The sequence below is a fragment of the Maylandia zebra genome, linkage group LG17 (assembly GCF_041146795.1).
Source record: "Maylandia zebra isolate NMK-2024a linkage group LG17, Mzebra_GT3a, whole genome shotgun sequence".
In the NCBI taxonomy this organism is placed as follows: Eukaryota; Metazoa; Chordata; class Actinopteri; order Cichliformes; family Cichlidae; genus Maylandia; species Maylandia zebra.
Window position 1 is genome coordinate 25683774 of NC_135183.1, and position 16609 is coordinate 25700382.

The 16609-nt window shown below is 39.7% G+C and overlaps 1 protein-coding gene and 1 long non-coding RNA gene across 12 annotated transcripts in view; one reads left to right on the top strand and one right to left on the bottom strand.

Moving 5' to 3' along the window:
* The window catches only part of magi2a (membrane associated guanylate kinase, WW and PDZ domain containing 2a), a 273490-nt gene that overhangs the window by 101469 nt on the left and 155412 nt on the right, over nucleotides 1–16609 (top strand). The gene's annotated exons all lie outside the window — the stretch shown is intronic.
* Nucleotides 4986–9528, bottom strand: LOC143413180 (uncharacterized). Its single transcript, XR_013093796.1, has 3 exons — nucleotides 9434–9528; nucleotides 8538–8750; nucleotides 4986–5409 (listed from the first exon to the last, which is right to left on the bottom strand). It is a non-coding gene; the product is annotated as an uncharacterized LOC143413180 (long non-coding RNA).

The following is a 16609-nucleotide window of genomic DNA, read 5'->3' on the forward strand; positions in this document are numbered from 1 at the left end:
GTTGAGGTCTGGAGACTGGCTAGGCCACTCCAGGACTTTCAAATGCTTCTTACGGAGCCACTCCTTTGTTGCCCGGGCGGTGTGTTTTGGATCATTGTCATGTTGGAAGACCCAGCCTCGTTTCATCTTCAAAGTTCTCACTGATGGAAGGAGGTTTTGGCTCAAAATCTCACGATACATGGCCCCATTCATTCTGTCCTTAACACGGATCAGTCGTCCTGTCCCCTTGGCAGAAAAACAGCCCCATAGCATGATGTTTCCACCCCCATGCTTCACAGTAGGTATGGTGTTCTTGGGATGCAACTCAGTATTCTTCTTCCTCCAAACACGACGAGTTGAGTTTATACCAAAAAGTTCTACTTTGGTTTCATCTGACCACATGACATTCTCCCAATCCTCTGCTGTATCATCCATGTGCTCTCTGGCAAACTTCAGACGGGCCTGGACATGCACTGGCTTCAGCAGCGGAACACGTCTGGCACTGCGGGATTTGATTCCCTGCTGTTGTAGTGTGTTACTGATGGTGACCTTTGTTACTTTGGTCCCAGCTCTCTGCAGGTCATTCACCAGGTCCCCCCGTGTGGTTCTGGGATCTTTGCTCACCATTCTCATGATCATTTTGACCCCACGGGATGAGATCTTGCGTGGAGCCCCAGATCGAGGGAGATTATCAGTGGTCTTGTATGTCTTCCATTTTCTGATGATTGCTCCCACAGTTGATTTTTTTCACACCAAGCTGCTTGCCTATTGTAGATTCACTCTTCCCAGTCTGGTGCAGGTCTACAATACTTTTCCTGGTGTCCTTCGAAAGCTCTTTGGTCTTGGCCATGGCGGAGTTTGGAGTCTGACTGTTTGAGGCTGTGGACAGGTGTCTTTTATACAGATGATGAGTTCAAACAGGTGCCATTCATACAGGTAACGAGTGGGGGACAGAAAAGCTTCTTACAGAAGACGTTACAGGTCTGTGAGAGCCAGAGATTTTCCTTGTTTGAGGTGACCAAATACTTATTTTCCACCCTAATTTACGAATAAATTCTTTACAAATCCTACCATGTGAATTCATGGATTTTTTTTTCACATTCTGTCTCTCACAGTTGAAGTGTACCTCTGGTGCAAATTACTGACCTCTGTCATCATTTTAAGTGGGGGAACTTGCACAATCGGTGGCTGACTAAATACTTTTTTGCCCCACTGTACATAACGGGCTGGGGAAACATGAAACAACCACAAAGGGAGACGAGGGCTCATAAATACATAGAGGGCACACAGGGGGGAGAGAGAGCACGGGGAGAACTTAGACATAATGGGCAGGGGAAACATGGAATAAAACATAAGGAGAGACGAGGGCTCACAGATACACAGAGGGGCACACAGGGGGTAAAAGCCATGAAGGGAAAACACTTAGGGAACAACACAACAGGGCAACTCAGAAAACATGGCCTAAATAAGGAACGAAATACAAAAATACAAGGAACTAAGAATACTGGGCCCACATGGCCCAGGACCATGACATTTGTCTTCTGTATTGTCAGATACATATTTAATTGACCTTTCGTGTATTAAGCTACTTATGTATTCAGCTTAACTTGGCATTTTAATTAAACCAAGTTTTCTGTTCAGTGTATATTTTTGTGGACAGGAACAGGGTTAGGGTTTAGCATTAAAAATGTTATCGCTATGTCGCTATATTTGTTAGCGATTTTTCTCCCGTGTCGATGTTCTGGGTTATTAAATCTTACTTAAAGCAGCGTCTCTCCAGCCATGCAGTATATGGGCTGTGGGAATTGCTACTAACACATACACATCCCAAAATATCTCCTGAGAATAGATGTTAATATTGTTTAAGTGTAAGATAACTGGACGACTATATCACCCTCTGATCTCCCACAGAGAACTCCTTGAGAACTCCACTGAGAAAAAAATCATCTCCTAAAGGACAAATGCCAAATAACACCATAATGTTGCTCTTCTGACATATTTACCAGGCCAACAAGCTATCTTAAAATGTATGCCAGTGACACTTGCTGCAACCCTAAAGTGCACACACATAAACATATAGCTAATCACCAGTTGTTTGAATGTTAGCTACTGTCCCTGTTGTCCAACATAAAATAGTAAACAGGGTTTTTTGTAATCACATTTTCTGAGTTGGTTCAATTTTAAGTGAAAAAACAAAGCCTTGTCAAATTAGTAGAGCTCATGTCCTGGCCCCCTTATGTTAAGTTCACTAGCACATGCCAGTGATTTTAGGCTGTTGTTAGGAGGTTGCTAGGCATCGTGATGACATCATAAAATATGCATAATGTTTTGTGGTTCCAAATCAGATGTTGCTGACATAAAATAAAAATTATATGATAGTTTTCTAAGCATAAACGCTACAGATGTTCATTTTTAACCCACTGGTAGGTCGTTGCTAGACAACATGATGATGTCAGATTAGATGCAAAATGAAAGTTTTGTGGATGTAAATTACAGATAACTAATAACTGATAACTAATAACTTTAATTTAGATCCACAGAACTTGCTGTGAAGTAGATTCTCACTAAGTTTTTTAGGTTCAACAAATAGATCATTTTAATGAATGGTGGTTCGTAGACAATTTAATGATAATATGTCAAGCATGATGAATATTTTGTGCATGTAAATGAGATGTTATCAATGTTGAAATCAAAATGATACAGTGCTCTTTATAAGCCATCAAAGGTGCATAAATGTTACATTTTAACCCATTGGTAAGTGGTTGCTAGGCAACGTGATAATGTTATAATATCTGATATAGATAAGAACCTTCATGGTTTCTCAACTGATTACAAGTTAACAAACAGAGATTTGTGCATTTATTTTTTTAAAGATCTAACTTAATCGTACTGAATAACTTTAAATTTTATTTCAGCCAGTGGGGTTTTTTTTTTGCCAGAATTGGGTTAATATTGCTTATTGTTTTAGAGATGTAACAGCTTGATTGAATTTAAAAAAAATGTGTTTTGCTTACTTTTAATTAGAATTTCACCAACCTTTACAAAGTTAGGTTTGTTTAATTGCTTTTGCCACAGTAGTTGGTTTCCTTTTTAAGTTTACTTGACTTTAAAGACTTCAGGAACATCAAACATAAAAAATACTGTGGTTTGTCTTTCCTGAACAAAAAAAGCCTAACTCCAGATATGAAATGTAGTTGCTTTAGTTATTTATAACTTTTCCAATTCCACAAATGTTGAAAACAGATTTAAAATCTTTTTTTTTTATAATTCCAAAACAACTGCATTCTGATGTTTTGTTGTGAAACTGTAAATCCTGTGTCTTTTCTTAAGTGGCCAGCATTTCTGCCTCAGCAGCTGCGTTAGTTCTCAGAAACAGAAAGCCCTTTTCCCCGAGCCATCACACATCTGTCACAGGAGTGAGATGCACACGTCTGGTTTCATTAGTCTTTTGTCACACACCCACCTGCTCACATGTACCTGAACATGTGCACAGGTGATCGGCTCTGCTCGTACTGCAAAGTGATTGATTTCTGTCACTGCTGCCAGTCCGCATCTCATTTTTTGGGGATTTGAAGGTAGATGTCTGCTTTTGCTTTTTATGCAGCAAGTCTCGGCGTATTTTTTTACACATGGCTGTTTACTGGATAAAAGAGTGACTTTTAGTGAGGCTTGAAGATCATTATTTGTTGTCTGCGCACACTGCTTCTCCAGTGTAACAGCAAAGACCAAACCTGTATCATCTCTGCAGGGAGAGTGAGCCAGTGCTTGAGATGTCTGGCAGTAATGTTGAGGCTTGACTGATGGCATCTGTAGGGACGTGATGAGAGCCAATTATGAGCCAATTATGCTGATTAATGGGATTATAGCTAGTACCTCTCCTGGTAGATAGTACTTACACATGCAAATAGAACCTTTCCTCCTCAAAGTAGAGCGGATAAATTCAATTTCTCTCACAGTTCCACCACTACTCAACAATACAGGCTTTCCTAATTGAGAAGAGATCCGTTGTGAATGAAATAAACATTTTCAGCGATTGTGCACCCATGAAGTCTTTTCCTCTGAATTCGAAAAAAGCTTAAACGATCACTGGCAACCTTATGGCTGTCTTCATTGAGCCGTTTGACTTAGCGACACCTCCGAGTGCTTCAGAAATCTTCAAGGAAGTCTTTTGTTCTGATGGGCATTAGATGCTCAGCTCACGTTTGGAAGCAAAGCTCTCTGTCAGGGAAACAAGGACAGCAGAAAGTGGCCCTGTCCTCACATCTCCTCTATCCACTCCCTCTCCCCGGGGTCTGCTTGAGAGAAATGAACTCTCGATGGTGCTTTGCCTCGCTCACTCTGAGAGACCTCTAGTGGCGTCTTCCCTGTCTGGGTGCAGTTATGGGAGCTTTGGAGAACTCTTTGGTTAAGTCTGTGCTTCATTTATAGCGTATATGCTGTTGAACATCAAATCTTTATATAAACCCTGTTCTCCTGCAAAGCCACAGCAGCTGCCCCAACAATCATGTGACTCTCAGCTAACATCTAAAGCACCGCCTACTCCAATATTTATGAATGATAAAAGCAGCATAAAGACTAAGTAGATTACATTTGAATGGTATCTCGGTCTGAATGCTGTTGTGTTTGTGAACAAAGCTGTATACAGTATGTGCACCTATCCCTCAACAAATACGCGTAGTATCAGCATTGAAAATTCTGAATTTGTAACAACTGAACAGCTTTTTCATTTTGAGACTTTGGCATGATAACCAGGTGTGCATTTATTCCACTTTTCCCCTTAAAAGTAAACTCACAGTATTGATGGACACAGAGAACCTGTTCAATAGAGCCGCTGTTTCTCTCCCTTTTTAGTATTTGCTGAGCTGATTTGGATCATTAGTGAGGATAATATACATATGGAATAATTTATTCCTCAGTTTAAATAAGGAAGGGTTTGTCATTACAAAGTGACTTAATAACTAACAAACGCATGTAAAGATGGACATTAATAAGATCATAGGTCTGTTTCTTTATTAATTCCTTTATTGATTTTACAATGTTGCGTGTTTAAATTGCAAAGAGGTCTAAAAAGGTTTTTAATGACTGTTACGGCAGAAAACTGTGCATGCATTGGTGAAAAGAAGATTGGAGGCATTTAGTTGTAATTGATTTGATTATTAGCATTTTGATCCACTTTCTTATGGACATGGCTATTGCACCTGTCCCGTGTCCATCTGTAATCTGATGTGTGGCATCATGATCCTTTGGGTCCTGTTGGCTGTGGGGTATGGCCTTTGTGAATTAGACTTGCTTGACTGGATCATAAACAAAGGGAATCTGGAGACCAAGTCAGCTCTTTATCATGCTTTGTGAGTTGTGTTGTCCTTCTGGAGAGTGCTGCCAGTACGAAGGCGTGTGCTTAGCCTGCAGCAATCTTTAGGTTGAGGGTACCTGTCAAAGAAAATTCAATTCAGAAAACTTTGAGTCTGAGTACCAGTAAGAAAGCAAAGAAAGCATTGAATCATAACAGTTGAAAGGCTGAAACCAGCTAGTGTTTGACGCTTTCCCTCAATGAATAAGTTGATTAACATGAATTGATTGTCAAAATTGTTTCTGATGAATTGTGTGGTGCTTGAATTGAGCTACTGTCATTACTTTACCACCTGCTAAGGAGCATAGATGAATATTAGTTTCAGGTTTTTGCACCATGAGACAGTTTTCCATGTGGATCAAAGACATCTGTCCAGTATCCAATTTGTTCAATAACACTGGCATAGGCACTGGTACATCACATCTGTGCTTCACTAATTGTAACTACAGTACTTTCTTTAGTTTTTTAATTAATCAGTGTCTTCTGATAAATGAAACGTAAGCTAAAATAACTGGTTTTAAACATTGCAGATGAAGCTGGAGCAGTGGTGTGTTCGTTGGTCTTTAATGCCGCATCTTGAGCCGACAACAGAGCTGTGCAATAGTAGTGTTTCATGTAGCATTCATGAACTGTGAGTATTGTGAACAACATAACTCGAGTGTTTAGCCCCAGGCAACATTCATTATTGATATTTACATGAGAGCAGGGAAAACCTCGGCAGGAATCAGTAGGTAAGCTCAGGTGTGAGAGCGTTGATCTGGCCAGTAAAACATGCAAATTATTACTGGTTCTGTGTTAAAGACATAACACATCATAATCTATACGTGTGTTTTGAGTGTTGGCGAGCCTAGCTCAGTAATCTTGTGGCGAGTCTTTACTCTGTGTGTATGTGTGGGCGTGCTCCATCTATCCCTCGGAGAGACATTGTACCCACAGCATGACTCATTTAGGCGCCGGGCAGCAACGAGTACACACTCCCCCTAATCTCCACGCTCCCCAGAGCAGAGAAAATGGCTGCAGTTAGCCAATTAGAGCACTGGGACTGGATTAGGTGGACAAGCATTGTGTCTGGAAGGAAGCAACATTGATAGAAGAGGCACGTCTTACAAGAAGTCTAAAAGCAGACATCTGCACAAGCTTGCTTCAACAGTGATCTAGATAAATGCATGTACCATGTGTGCACCCACACAGAGAAAAAAAAAAAGCATAAAGCTGCCTAAAGTGCAAACAACTCTATAGAGAAGAAGGTGTTATTTTATACAGAAAGGCTAACAAAGCAGCAGAATCAATAGCTCAGTGCTTCCCGAAGTGAACAAGCCTGCAGAGGACACTTTGATGAACCAAGCACTGAACAGAAGTGTTTGGTGTGGTAAACAGGTACAATACAGCCTCCATCTGCTGGATTCAACACTGTCTATCAGAAATGGAAACATAATGTTCTGTGCCTCTGATTTTGTTAGCAGCCTGATGGTATTTTCAGGCAAAAAAAGAAGAAAGACCACATGTTTAAAAAGAAAAAAAAGTAGAGAAGCAAGGGGAATTTGCTGCAGTCAAACAGTACGTGACACCACGCAGACCACCGTTTTCTGTTTGCTTTGCTTCCCCGGCTTGATCTGTGTCTTTGCTAATTAAGCTGTGCGCCTTTATTCCTTTGTCGTGTTCTCCTTGTCTCCTTATTCCCCACCTCTCTTTTTGCGGGGAGAAAACAGATTTAATTCACACTGAGCTCAACCATAAAGTACTTTGATAATTCTGCCTCCTCCTCTTCTCGCCCCCCTGTCTTTCTCAATCCCACCAATGTCTATATTTAGAGGGGTGACTTTACCAAACAAATAGGTCAAAGCTGTTGAGAAACACACGAGAAGACAAAATTATTCGGGATTCCTCACGACTCCTACAGAGGCTGAATAGATTTCTTGGTTATTAATTTGTTTTATTTGCTGCACAGACTGCCTCACGCCTGTTGTTGTGTTCACGTATCTGTTGAATCCAAGGTCCAAACATAATTCTACTTGGGCTAACGATCCGTCATAAGTTTGTATTTTATTAACAGCTGCCAAAACAAGTCCAAATCCATTTAGCATCCTAGAAAGACCCAGCACAAGCCCAGAGGGAAAGTCAGCAGAAGAATCTCAGCACTTCTGTACGTCCCCTCTGTAATTATTGTGGTTTTCCTGCAGTTGATTAATCAGAATTGAATACCTACATAGAGATCCACTGATGTCTTTTTCTTACTTTCATGAAGTAAAACAACATTTTAATTCAGCCTACTCTGCAACAAATGACCTTTTGTTGTTGTTTTATGAGCTTATGCATAATTGAACAGTTACTAAGCCCTGATCAGTCAGTGAGTGTTACTACACCTGCCAAAGTGTCAGACTGTGATTTGAGTCTAATGTAAACCTGTTTGGACACTGAGCTTGCATACTTGGACAAGCATGACGGAGTCAAGATTTAGGCAGCAGAGAACTGCTAAACTCTACCAGCTTCTACACAGGAGAAAATAGCACATCACATTATGTTTTGGTTACTATAAGCTCTGACCTAACAGATTGCCTTTGAAAGTGTACTGTTTAATTAATTTTTGCCAGTTTTGAGTTGAGTCTTTGGTTTTCGGAAAAAAAAAAGGAAGGTCTCTCTAACAACAGCCCTACACTCGATCTTTTAAAGAACTCCAAGGCTTGACAACCTGCCAGCTATGGCAGGTCTGCCTGTCAAGGTACTGAGGTATAGGTGCTACACTATAGGAGGAGAATACCAATTCAGCAAAGCAGTTTTGCAAATTGTCACTTATTTTGTATAAATTCAGAAAGGTGACTGTTACTTAATTGCTGACATAACTACAGCGCTAAACATACTTTCCCTTTCTTTCTTGCTATACATATTGTCTCCTAATTATTCAAACCAAAGGCATTATATAAATTTCAGGAAATGGAAAGTTTTCAAAAACCCTAAATCAGAACAGCAATGACCTCAAATTAGAACTGCAATGCTACTGAATCTAATGGCCAGCAGGGGAAAATCCTGTTTTGACTGAGAGGCAATTGCAGAGATTGCCTGGTGTGAGACAACCTCTCTACAAACTATTACAGTCTGATGTGGGCTGACTGCGATCACTGAGTCGGTGTAGCTTAATCAGTTTAACTAATCTGCAGTGCATTTTTTGAACCCAAAAAACAACGCCATTGAACTCCATTAATTCACTAACCAAAGTAGACCGATGGCAGACTGTGTCTGTTGGCTTTTTATCTCCATTTTGTTGATTGGTTTGAAGATCGCAGCTGACTACAAGCGCTTGCAGACCTGGTCCTTGGCTTGTTTCAAAGGAACAATTTCGGCTGCAAAAGTTTGGTCGTGCCGAAGTCTTCTGCAACTGTTTTATGGTTTACTGTGCCCAATTTTTTGTACATGGTCCATGTGTCTGGAGAAGAGCAGAGAGACAGGTGAATTAAAGCTAACATTAGCAAAATTTCACAGTTCATCAGCTATTCATCATGAAAAACGAGCTGCAAACTTCTCCAATAAGCACACTTCTCCATGGAGCTAATATAAAATACCACAAGAGGGATTTGTTAGCCCTTCTTGCAACTTGTGCAACGCTGTTGATGTCAGATGTTGTAACAATTGGACAAGATGAATTTAAATGGCCAACATGGACTGACCTCGATAACGAAGACTAAGTGTTGGATCAGTGCATCCCTAGGTTACATGTTGTGCACTTCCTCCTACATGTCAGAGTCAGACAGCCTGTATTTCAGCGCTGGATCAATATTGTGAATATTATTTAATAAAACTTAGAAGGCTGGTGTCGCTGACATTAATAAAAGAGAAAGAAACCAATATGAGTGTCAGATTTATATTGTTATGCATTTGATTTTGATATTTTTAGCATACATAAAGGTTGTGCTGCGTCAATAACACAAATCTGTCTCGTAGAGATATTAATATATTGTCAGTTACTAAAAATATAGCATCACATCAGAATCATATCACCCCGTGTTCCTTACTCTGAAGTGTCTGCATGCTGGAAGCAGATAAGAGCAGCTGCTGCTTTCCAGGACACTTCTGCCTATCTGCAGCATTTCCTGTCCTTTATGTACTCACCTCCAACCTGCATGCAGTACAGAGCATGAATCACGAGGACTTCTCAGGGCCGGGGTTATTGTTTCCAAAACTATTAGACTAGACCAGGGGTGGGCAATTCCAGGCCTCGAGGGCCGGTGTCCTGCAGGTTTTAGATCTCACCTTGGGTCAACACACCTGAATCACATGATCAGTTCGTTACCAGGCCTCTGGAGAACTTCAGGGCATGTTGAGGAGCTAATTTAGCCATTTAAATCAGCTGTGTTGGTTCAAGGACACATCTAAAACCTGCAGGGACACCGGCCCTCGAGGCCTGGAGTTGCCCACCCCTGGACTAGACTCAAACAAGAGGCTCTTATATTGATTGAGCTTGAACTTTTCCACAAAGATGAATTGACAAGATTTTCTTGCTGCATTTATGAAAGGCAAAACACGGCTCTGCAAAGGCTACGGCTACACTGGCACAAAAACGTACTTTCCAATGTGAAAACATTTTCTTAATGATTGATTTTAACCTAGTGGGTGGTGAAATTTAGGACACTTAAAAGGCTTTGAAGAGATACGTGGCTCTAACAAAATAGTCACAGCCTTTCAGAGGTCTTTTTATTTCAAGATGTGAAACTGACAGAAAGAAATACTTTATCAGATGTGAGAACAGGTTTTCATATTTATCTGTTTTTCCATTTTCTTTTGTCTTTCTTCGCTGGCTGTCGGCTCTCTGTGGAGAGAGCAGCCCGAAGCTTTAGTCCAATAGTCTTTAATATCACCGTTGGCTTTGGTGACATTTGTGCTCAAAGGCCATTTTTCACTTGATACTGTCTGACTGTTGACAAAACTGAGAGAGACCGTGTCACTGACTGGTGTGTGTGTGAGTTTGGGTGTGCACGTGCTCGCCTGTCCATCTATAGCCTCCTATATTAGTATTCAGAGCGGGTAGCTTCCTGACACTATGTTCCTTCACGCCTCTCCTAGAGGATTTCCGACACTCTCTTTCTCTGTCTGTCTCCCTCTATCTCTGCCTCCCTTCCTCTCCTCACTCGCGTTGCTTCCAGATACCAACAGCCTACGTTTCTTCCACATTGCCATGGAGACAGACGTGATGTCAGCGCTGGTCTGCGGAGGTTTGCCAGACTATAAACTCATTCTCCCTGTGTAATCAGCATCACCCTAAAGATTATTAAAGAGCACATTACATGCCTGCACCACCTGGCGCAAAATTAAAGTGTTTTCTCAAGGACGCGCGATCGATAAACTCATGCATGGAGCAAAGGATCCTGTTTAGCTACTTTCAGCACCAGACATCGGTCACTTATTATTTGGAGACATGGTGTAAAAGTGATGATTTGCAACAAGCACAGGTGGCAGAGGGCTATTATGTTCGATTCTGAAGAACGAGAACAGAACACACACAAGATTGCACCTGCGCTGTTTGAGTTTTTCATTTATTTTCATTCTAGGGTGGTGAAGCGACGCACACAGCTGATAAGAAGTCAGATTTGGGACACGCACATCAATACAATAATCTTGTACTGATATGTGTGTGGGTGTGTGTTCTAAATATTACTGCTTAATATATAATATGCAAATACTTCCTCTGCCTTTACAAAAAATGCTCCCTATCCCTTCTTAAAAAAACAAACATGTTTCTGTGTGTTTATTTATAATAAAGATAATGTTCTTGTAAAGCACCATTTATTTGTGTTAGATTATATACATTAACATCTAACTCCTGGAATGTCTTCAAAGACAAATAGCTTTTCTGGTGTAAAGAATTGCTTTAATCAATTTAAAACTCTTGGCTGCATAAAGTACATTTGTAGTGATTAATAATAATGGCCAAACAGCTATAGGAGCCAAACTTTGTTTTCCCCACAGAGTCAGATTCTGTTTGCTGCTCGAGTGTCATCTTTATGATTAAGTCCAATGTCACTGTCTTAGACTGCAGCTGGCAACAGTAGTCCTTGTTCATAAATGAACAGGTTCTCCACATGCTGCTGGTTCTGGCTAGAGTGGCCTTTCAACTTGCAGCAGTTCTCCAGAGCAGAACAAAAACAACCATTGCCAGACGCAGTCCCAGTCGGTGTAGTTGGAATCCAACTGACTACAGCACAAGAGACAAAGGCTACATTCACACTGCAGGCGAAAGCGCATCAAATCCGACTTTTTGGACCCTATGCGACCCATATCCGATCATGGTATGACAGTGTGAACAACACAAATCCGATATTTTCAAATCCGACCCAGGTCACTTTCGTATGTGGTACTGAATCCAGTACATATCTGATGTTTTAGAAAGCGACTGCTGTTTGAATGGTCATGTTGCATTAAATCCGCCTTTTACGTCACTGAAACAAGACAGACGCCAATTATCAGCGCCAGAGAAGCGCCCGAGAAGACATCGTGAATGCTTCCTGGCCATCCAGTGCAGATGTCAGTGAAACTGTTGGGAAGACAACGTTGGAGAAACGTGAACATTTTATTTGTACTGTATAATCTGCAGATTCTGACAGCAATCTGCAACTATCCTTTGAAGCACCGCTCCTCTCTAAAACAGCAATAAGGATCATTCTTAGGCCATATGAAAATAACAAAATAACTATAACTTAAAGCAAAATTTTTGCACATGTGGGCCGCTTTTAGGGTTCACACTAGAGCATGTTTGCTGTCACATTTTATTTGTGGTGTAAATGAGCACACAAAAAAATCGGATTTGATCAAAAAAATCGGAATTGAGCATTAAGACCTGCAGTGTGAACGTAGCCTAGAAGCTAGAAGAGTGAATGCAGGATGGAAAAGGCTAGGGCTACATTGCTAGCGTTAGCAGTAATTGATTTTGGAAGAGAAAAGGAAGACGATTGACCACTGGAAAACCGATCACAGATTATGTAGTTCCATCAGACAGGAAATAAAATCACCATATTTTACTTTGATAAGATACCTGCTTCAAGGCAATTTACACAATCACCCGTCCACAACTTCCAGCTCACAGTACCTAAATTACATGATTAAATAACTGGGAAAAAACAGCTGCATGACGGATTTACAGTGGTCCCTCGCTTCACCAAAGGGTTGACGTAATAAGCATATGCTTCAGCCAATACCTTTTGATTAGCCTTGTCTTGTGCTTTCTTGCTTTGTGGTAATCTTTATTCTGTATTGACTGAGATATTTGAATGCAAATCAAATCAACCTTTCGCTGCCTCACTGTTTCACAGATTTTTATTGCTCAATTTTGCATGCTTGTTACAGCCTTGAAACATCTTTAATAATAGTAAAATATAAAGTTGGCTGATTTCATCAATCGTGGGATATTTTTATAATTTTTATTATATTTTTTTTATATATTTTTATAAACGAGGGACCGCTGTAATGCAAACATTTATGTTCTCTTGAGAGTTTAGTATAAAAAGAAAGTATTGACACCTCAAAGGAACTTTGTCCTTTCAACAATTTATTGTAGATAGTTGTGTTTTTACATATCATACATATACACATACATATTACTCAACTGTAGAAATTTAATTACAGAAAATACTGTGACAAAACAGACCTTTGTTTAAGAACGTATCTTTGTAATGAACGCACCCTTAAAGAGCTTAAACCTCTATATGGGTACATACATACATACATACATATATATATACATATATATACATATATATATATACACACACACACACACACACTTTATTTTTTAATGCAGGTTTCAGCTTGTGGCTTTCATCTGGTTTTCTTTGCAGCTTCCCCGCTGTCAGTCTTTTTCAGACAACCTTTCCTATAACAGATTATTATATTATGTATTATTTAGAAGATGCTTCTGACATGGTTACCAAGTTAGTGTCTGGGTAAAAATGCCTTGTTCATGCCAGAGGCCAGAGGAGAATGGCCAGACTGATTCAATGTAGATAGTAAGGCAACTGTAATGCCTGAATTATGTATCAACTGAAAAGCCACATCCTAACTTAGGATGTAATAGAAAACCCCTCTTAACTCTACGCCGTAATCTTCCACATAACCTGGCAGCACCTCCCGAGAAATGTAACTCCATGGCGAGTCGACGCAGCCCACAGTGACCGAACAGCATGGAAAGTTGCATGGTTGGGATAAGAAGGGTTTCCAATTATGTCATAAGTTATGACATCGATTTCCCACTGAAGCATTTTTGGGACATAACTCAAATAACCAGTCATTAAAACCAAGGTATGCAGATGATCAGACGTACTTCAGCAGCAGAAGACCACAATAGGTGTCGCTCCTTTAAACTAAGAACAAGAGATTGAGCTTACAATTTGCATAGGTTGGAAAAGATCAGTTTTTGTTCTTGTACCACTAAATCACAAGTAACTGTATTGGTTGGCTTGAAGAGTAAGAGCAAGAGTTGAAGACCTTAACTTTCACACAACTCCTATGATTCTCTGTGTCTGCTCACAAAGCTCCAACGGGTCTGTCTCATCTTGGATATAATCAGCCTTAATGTCATATAATGTTTCCCCAGCCTTAGAGGTAATTGCACACTCTGCTGTTGGGTCTCAGGTGCCAAAGCAGAGATGTTGCTTCAATCAAAAACCAGACGCTCTTCACTCAAAAATAAATTGGAAGACTGCTGCCATATGTAGGGGAAAAAAACTTCAAAAGAAATAAGCTCTTCAGAAAAGAGCTAATTTTGGAAGAACTAGTTCACGTTTTGAGTCTCAATATTTAGAGATGCACTACATTTATTGCTTTTAGGTGGGGTGTTTTCTTCATTTTTAACATTTTCTTTTTAATTGTGATGCTTTTAATTTTGAAATCGCTACTTTTAGTTCATCCTGTACTGATCAACTAAACATGAATGTTACTGAAACAGGAGTAACTGGTAGTTTCTTTATCCCAGTTTTTTTAACCTCAGAACTCCAGAACAGTTTTGACCTCTGCGTGGGCTTCGAACACAATATTTATCCTACACACGCCTTTCTCTATTGAGACTGATAAAAGCCGAGCACAGTGTGAAATTGTCCTCAGTCTGCTTGGTGTCAGAGAGCTTTTAGATCAAGCTTCCCGCAACCTTTCAGAGCCCTTTGTAAATGTTTCTGAGGAAAACTAATTAGACAGCAAGTGGTATTTCACTGCTGAAGAATGCATATTGAAATTGTAAATATCCCTCCAAGACACACTTAAAATGTGCATAATATTTAAAGGCGTTGCTGCAATCAATATTAATAACATGCACGGATAATCTAGCTATGGTGTCAGAGATGCTGTTGTTTCTTGTCTTTGTTTAATGGGATCACAGGTTCAAAGCAGCAGCTGCATTGTTAACTAAACAAGAGCGTACACACAATACATACAGAGTACGAACCTGTGCTGCTCACAGTAATGGACTGTTGCTGTTTTCTCTCTGGAGAAACAAGAGCAGTAATAGCTAGTTCAAATGCTAACAATGACATATGCTTCCATTCACAAGCAAAGCTGAAAGTAGAATAGCCCCAATTTGTGCCCTTCATCTATTAATATTCAAACTAGAGCTTAGCTTCTGTTTTTATGAAAACTAGAAGGTCACTAACGGGTGTTCTGAGGCTATTTTCAGACTCTTCAAAGACACCTCGTATCATCAAGATGGGGAAAAAAACACTCAAATTATAGCAACAATACAAAAGGTTTTATGTCAGAGATTCAAATTCTTTCTCACACCAGAGAAAGATTGTGTTATTAGTAGATTTATGCAATGTGAATTCAGATTTTTATCACTCTGCTTATTAGTTATACTCATTCACAGGAAATCCATTAGTTATAAAAGTATAACATTGAATTTAAAAATCCACATGCTTCCCTCTGTAATAAACTGATATCAGTTAGTTTATCTAAAACCGAATGAACTACTAGGGTTGTACTTGAGTTAAGAAATCATCTTATTTATGCCGTAATGGAAGAACAATACATTGCTTTATGCAAAAACTAGATATTTCCACAATTAATTATCGTCTCATCAATGTAGGATTTGACCAGATGCTTAAAATACAGTTTGACACCAAAATCTTGTAAATGCCGCTGTACTTGTAAGTATCATTCACAGCATTGGTACCAAGACTGCAGTTCTTCCAGGAACATCTATAAATGTTTTAGGCTATTCAAACATGATAGGGAGGAAGAAGATGTCCACAGGAAAAACTACAGATGGTGACAGACACAGCTGCTGTGGTAGCTCAGTCTTGACTTATTTACAAGGTTCAAGGCAGAGGCAAGAGGTGATAACTCATTGACAAAAATCAAACTGCAAAAAAAAAAAAAAAGTCAGGGTGCTTTTCGTGGTTAGTGGCGGATATAGAAAGATTTACGGGGGGCGGGGCAACAGAGGGGCAAGAACTCTGTTGTTACCTAGTCTAGGCAGCTATGTTTTTATAGGCTAAAGTATTTACAACAAGTTATATGCTTAAGCTAATGTAGCTAATGGCATACCTAAATGGGATGGGATGGGAATTGCTAAATTCTTAGCAGTCAGTGTTAGTCAGTCAATTTAGTCAGTGTTTTTTCAACAAAAGATAAGACAGACATATTTCAAGACATGTGATAATCATCTAATTCTACTGGTATTGGTTCTAACTTCCAAGTTTCTGGCATCATTACAATCAGTATATTACGAGCCCAAAATGGCCTGCCTCTGTAGAATACAATTAAGGTATCTTTTTGTCTTTTACATATAAAACAGCTTAAAAAATCTAAGAGAGTGCTTTTTTAATTAATAAAGAAAAAAAGCTTTTGCTTTTTTAGCTAATATCTGACCACTAATGTTCATTCATTGTATATTTAAGAGGAACTGTGATCTGATGTTCTCTGTCAAGTATCTGTGTGGTTTTTTTTTCTTTTTTTCTGACACACCTGCTTCGTTTCCATAGAAGTGGCGAGATCAGCTACCTTTAGGCTACCTGTGCACCTTTTCCATTTGTGCCACACAATTAGCATAATAGTAACATTAATCATGTGCAATATTCCACCTCCACCACTCATTCTCCCGTCCTGTCACAGCCACCAGGCTTAACAACATTTTTGGCTGAAACTCTGGTAGTCGAGCCTTTAAATCATGAGACTTGTAGAAAAATAAACAAAATCATTGCACAGTGGATTCAGTGAATGCAACTCCAGACTTTTGACTGCAGGTTTTACAGTCCATAAATCATTTATAAATTTATCAAAATCCAAAGTTTTTTGTGAGTTTCTTCT